The sequence below is a fragment of the Pezoporus occidentalis genome, unplaced genomic scaffold (genome assembly GCF_034315485.1).
Source record: "Pezoporus occidentalis ecotype Australia unplaced genomic scaffold, CSIRO_AGI_Poc_V1 ctg13, whole genome shotgun sequence".
Classification (NCBI taxonomy): Eukaryota; Metazoa; Chordata; class Aves; order Psittaciformes; family Psittacidae; genus Pezoporus; species Pezoporus occidentalis.
The window spans coordinates 15,327,981-15,333,980 of record NW_026913103.1 but is presented as its reverse complement, the minus strand read 5'-3'; the positions used below and the strand labels follow the sequence as shown (position 1 = coordinate 15,333,980).

At 38.9% G+C, this 6,000-nt stretch overlaps 1 long non-coding RNA gene across 1 annotated transcript; it reads right to left on the bottom strand.

Annotated features, from left to right (window-relative positions):
- Positions 1-2,298: 2,298 nt before the first annotated feature.
- LOC134158345 (uncharacterized) lies at positions 2,299-5,816 on the bottom strand. The gene is made up of 3 exons (XR_009962735.1): positions 5,614-5,816; positions 4,920-5,053; positions 2,299-2,421 (listed from the first exon to the last, which is right to left on the bottom strand). It is a non-coding gene; the product is annotated as an uncharacterized LOC134158345 (long non-coding RNA).
- Positions 5,817-6,000: the final 184 nt, after the last annotated feature.

Here is a 6,000-nt window from a genome sequence, read left to right as displayed (position 1 = left end):
TCACAAGATAATGATTTTTATTTTATTGATGTGTGGAAAGCTTTGGGGGGGGTTGCTGTTTAGCTTTCTGAGGACAGAAAAGCAGGTTGCTGTGCATCATCTTTGGTACATAGATCTGATCTGGACCTCCCTGGAAAACTGTAACAGAATGTGCAATGACAGCTCTTCCCTTTTGTTGCTGAAACCAAAATGTCTGTATCAGTGTTACCCTAGGACCTCTCTGAAAGAGACTGACACTAAGCATTTAGTTCATTTTCTACCTGGTTTGTAGGAGGTGCTCAGTCAGGTACCAGCTGTTGGGTATGTTGGCAGCAGCACTCAAGCTCAAGCAGAGTATGGGAAAGTTTACATGCATTTCTCTGCCTTACACATGCTACAGAAGGGGACGAGTATGTCAGCCCTTCAGGTCACACTTCAGCTTCCTTTACCAGCAAGAGTGTGTGCCGAGTGAGATGCTCTGATGCACTGTTTTGGGAACAGGATCCTAAATGTCCATTCCAAACACCTCAACTAAACTGAACCTTGTCCAAAATTTTTTGGGACCAGGGTCCTCAAGGAATGCTGAACTTAAAGAACCAAAACTTTAAGAAATAGGGTTGTTTGGGTTTACGTTTTATCTAGATGGATTGCTAGAATATTCTGTCCTTTGTAAACATGAGGTAATAAAAGGGAAAACCTCATCAAAAGGATATTGTCAAGAATCCCACTTTGTTTCTTCATTCTAAAACCTATCTAGATAGATAGTACCTATCTATTTCTCTGAAATTCTGGGGGAACAGCTGGATTAATTTAATCAAATCAATGAAAATCTTTTGGGAAATATAGGTGCTGCTAAGGAGACAAACAGAACCTGGAAAAAAATCCCAACATTAAGCGATGAAAATTATGCTGAAGTTTGTTTTCTGTTGATGCATTGCTCTTTTGCTTCAGAGACCGCAGGATGAAATACATTCCCAACATATACTATTAGCAGATCAAATTTAGTTTCTGCTATTACTTTCAAAGGATTTGGTGAATAGGCAGTATCATTAGTATTACCTAATCCTTCACTCAGACCTAGGACTCAAAGATTAACAGTTGCAGATTTCATAACATTTCTAATTCAGGGATAAATTGTATTTTCTTTACTTGGATGGGTAGGTAATGTCCTAAAGTTATTTAATTCTTAGGAACCATTGACTTTACAGGAACAGACTAAGAACTCGTGACCATGAAAAATTACTAATCAGATGAAATTAGATGAAAAAAATATCCCTAATGAGAAAAACAGGATAAGAATCCTGTCTCCAAGGAGGGACAGAGCTTTGTCTCATACAGACAGGGCTGCTGTGAGGCAGCAGACGTGTTTGTTTTTATTATACAATCTGCTTTCATTACACCAAATTATTCTGTCATGATGGCACGCCTTCCACAAAAGCATGCTCTCCAATAGGGCACATTACAGGAAATCATGGTCAGAAAAGGGAAGAAAGAAATCAAGGAGGGAATTTTATATGGGAGTAGATGGAATAGTAGAATGCAGCTAATTTTTAAATAAGAAAGCACAAGTCTTCCCTCTCATTCTGAAAGACAGCGAGCCTCCATTTTCAGGGGAAGGTTCCAAGTTAAGATATCCTAACCAGACAAACACTTCTCCTGTAGTCTTAGGCAAGGTATCAAACATAAGTTACATTTCTGTGTTCCATCATTGTTCCAGGCTTCCCTCTTCAAATACAGTTGTGCAGTCTCATTTGAGATACCAAATTTTCCATTTTCACCAGGTAGGGAAATTTCAGCACCTCACACCTTGAATTCCACTCTGGGTGCATTCAGAGGTGAGAATCTTGGCGTTTAAAAATCCTTTCTTAGCTTTCTAGAGAAGTGTATACTCTTCATTTTATAAACTATGTATGATCTTCCTTCTGTTTTACACACCTTTGCTTGTAGCCCTCATGTTACATCATACCAAATCAATGTTAAAAATAAGTATTTCAGATTAAAAACTTAAATTAAAAAAGGTCCATATCCTTACATTTGGAAGTATAACATGTGAAATTAATATAGTCAGTTATGTCAAAATTTCTCAGGGAAGAAAGAATAAACAGATTCACATATATATGTATAATCATAGACATAAACATTGTAGTAATATGAACATGTTACCAGTTATTAGTAATTAGTAACACATTCATGTTATTGACATGAACATAACAAACCACTGAAGTTAGCAGTTACTGTTGCTACCACTACTGAAGGAAGGCAGGAACCCATCAAAGCTAACATTCAGAAGAGAAATGTTGCTTTGATCTCTTGGGAGAGCAAAGAAATTACTGACAGGAATTAGATCCCTGTCTATGTGTTTGGTTTATGCATAGCTGAAGATAATCTGCTTTAAAAATAGCTTTCACTGCTCCATTTCTTTACTTAAACCCCTTTATTTTCCTTCAACTAAAAAGAGATGATAATTTAAAAAAAAACAAAAAAAAAAAAAAAAACAAAAAAAACACATACACACACTTTGTCCTTGTCCACATTCATTATTTCATTCTCTTATCTGTCACTTATCCTTTCCCTGTCCAGCTCAGAACACCAATGCAACATTGTTCTGCCATTTTTGCTCCAAACCACAAAACTTCAGGCTATAAAAAATAGAAATAAAGTAAGATATAGGAATAAATCAAGTAATTTCCTGTTTGATTTTTTTTTCCAATTCTTCTTCTTTCCCCATAATTACTCACACTCTTCCATTTCAGCCCTCATATCCATGTCAATTTCCCAAACTTGCGTAGTAGTTTCTATTTTATTTTACCCTTCTTTCTCTTTTCCGTGCTGTACCTTCTTTTGTCTTGTAGACAAAAAATAAACATAAACCTAAACAAGTTAAAAAATTATTTTCTTACTACTGCTGCTGCTACCCAGAGCACTTTTCTCTGGGCTTTCTGTATTTTCCATTGCCTTTTACATTTCTACACATTTATCTTTGAACTGTGTTCCAAACCCTGATTGTGGCCTCACCTTTCCCTTCACTCCTCCCCCATCACCTTTGTTATGTGATCTGCTATAACCCTCAGAGCAGTTTGGTTTTGATCCCAAGTGCTAGTCACAAATCTGTTTGTGGCAGATCAGGCTCTCCCTTTTCTATCCATCCATTTGGTGTATTTGCTGCAGACTTCTCCATGTTTTCAGCAATAGGTAATAAAGTCTATCTTGTCCATATGGACAGAAAGAGGAAAAACCACTCCTTCCCCTGGGCAAAAATTTAGATGGTATTAGGCATCTTCAAGAGGTATCAATATGTAAATACATATGCTATCAGTAACACCTAGCAATAAGATTAAGACTACCACAGAGCCTTCCATCTTTTTCCTGCGGCCACCCTTCACTTATACATTACAATACCATCTGTGATTGCACAGAATACAATCTGTGAATGTCCGTGGCCAAACAATCACAAAACCAGGGGTGGAGCATGTTTCAGACACATTTTCTTCATTCCTTCACTCATACTGAAGAGGGATAAGCAGCACAAATCTGAATCAGCCTTCATTTGACCACAGGAGATATATACTTTTTTCCAACCCTAGTCTATGCTCTTCTACCATCTGAGGCCCTCAAGCAATCAGTTAAACAACAGCTGACTGAGAAACTAGTCAGGCCACAAAGTGTCTATAGAAAACTTTATCTCCAGGGTTAATTTCAGCTCACGTTCTCTTAGTCATAAAGTATTACTGAAACTGCCCTAGGCAAAGGTTGCTTACCACATGACAGTTTGAGAACAGATTCCTTTCAATTTAGGTATAAAATAGCAAGTTCCTATATTCCGCACTCAAATAACAGTTGTCAGGCCCCACACGTGCATGAGATTGGATCATGGCACAGAAGGATATAAATCCACATTCTTGAGATCATAAATCAGTCAAACTGGTTGACTGACTGCAGACCCTCATAGGACTGGGTTATTCTCCAGCTGCCCATGACGAGATTCCCCTGGTGCATTCAGCACTGTGAGAACCAAGATACTGGTCTGCTTCAGTTGGATGCTCTTGCAGTATGTTTCAAACTGTTGAATATGGATATCTCCTGATGGTAAAACATATGCAGTTCCAGTGTCCTGATCTTATACAACTCTTCCCTTGACAGATCAATACATTTCTCAGCAAATATTTTATTTCTGAAATAACTAAAAAAAAAATTAATTACATTCATTTGACCTAAGCACACATTTGAGGGAGACAAACTCATTCCACTTCACGCTAATTCTTGGATCTATATTAAAAATAACCAAAACTAACAAACAAACAAATAAAAACACCACCACCCCTATGGGGTTTTGCTTCAAAATGAGGGAAAAACCCTATAAGAAGATCAGATCTGGGGTACAAGATAACACAGACAATTTCCAGCATAAATGCTAGTTATTAGATGTCATGTAGAGTCAGGAGTTGCCATGGAATCCATTTGCTTCTAAACCAGCTCCTCCTGCTGGAATACTTTCTCATTATTATTTGTTTCAGTAGCACAAAAGGAGCTGGCTATAGAAGAAATGTTATTTTGGGGTAAAGTTTCTACTATGTCTGCAGTCAGACATGAAATTAAAATCTAAATTTAAAGCCATATTTATGTTCAAATGTAAAGTTACATTACTGCAGTCAGAAGAACAAAATCATCGTAGCCTTTTTATAGATGCAGTAAAGCAGAAAAAACAAATTATAGCTGAAGTCATCCTTTCAGCTGTCTTCCAGTAAGTGAAAATAAACATCATGTGATGTCTAGTATTTACATTTTTGCTACGTTTATTTCCCGGAATGCTTAGCTTTTACCATTTCACATTAGTTATTCTATGCAACAGCAGCCGCTTTACCACCCTAATTCCTAACATCCTGGTACACAGAACAGTGTGTGCATGCTGGACACTGGGTTCATTAGGCCAATGAACTTACTTGTTGTGATGTTAGCTTCAGTAGATGGATTTCAGAGGAAAAAATGCAATCATGCCTTCAAACTCTTGACTTGCTGATTATTGGGTTTCAATTCTTTTGTATACAATGTGTTGCAGTAAGACAGGAGGACAATACTGGAAAGTAACCAGCAATATTATAAAACTATGTCAGTGATTTTCAGCTTGGCATTTTAATACTTATTATTAATATTATTATTTATAATAGACATTGACTAGAATTGCATCTGGAAGCCCTAAACAGAAATAGGAACCTACTGTGATCAACATTGTATGGAGATAAATACAGCCTTTGCCTCCAAGAGCTTATATTGAATGGTCCCAGCCTTGTAAAATGAGCTGGTCAGATAGATTCTTGTGCCCCTGCAGAGTCCCCCAGCCCCCCAGGGCAGTCAGCTTCCTGTGTAACCCTCCTATATGGAGAAGCAGCAAGCAAGCTTTGGATGCAGGGAGTCTTTCTAATCCATTCCTCTCCCTCCCTTTAGCAGTTGAGTTACACCGAAGCTTAGGTGAGTCTATTATTTCACCAGACTTCTGACCCTTATTTACATCTCTCCAACTCAAAAGTTTTGCTCCTGCCAGGAAAACAGAGGAAGCTCGGTGCCATGCAACACTCTTCTCCCTCCAGCCCTGTGTTTTCTAAGGTCCCATAACTACAGGCAGGCTTTGGCACCCACCAAAAGGCCTGTGGTAACTCTCAGGAAGCTCCCCAGAGAGCAACATCTTCTAGAACAGGCACTACCCTTGGAAAACCAAAAGAGCATGGACAGGCAGGCTACAGACTGACTCCTTTGCCCTGGAGGGAAAACAGAACTGTCACTGAAGCCCTCCAATGAATAGAAGCAGTCCAGCATTAGTAAACAATGAGGGCTGAGCTGTGGGAAGAGGACAGGGAGCCACAAGCCAAGCATGACAGACAGGCCATTAGGGCAAGGGCCTCACTAACCGGGGCCCACCCCACACTACCTGAGCAAGGAGATCTGGGTTGGTACAGGGATAAGTCGGGCTCAGGCCAGAGCACAGCTCATCAGGAAAGTCCATAGTGGCAAGACAGATGCAAGTTC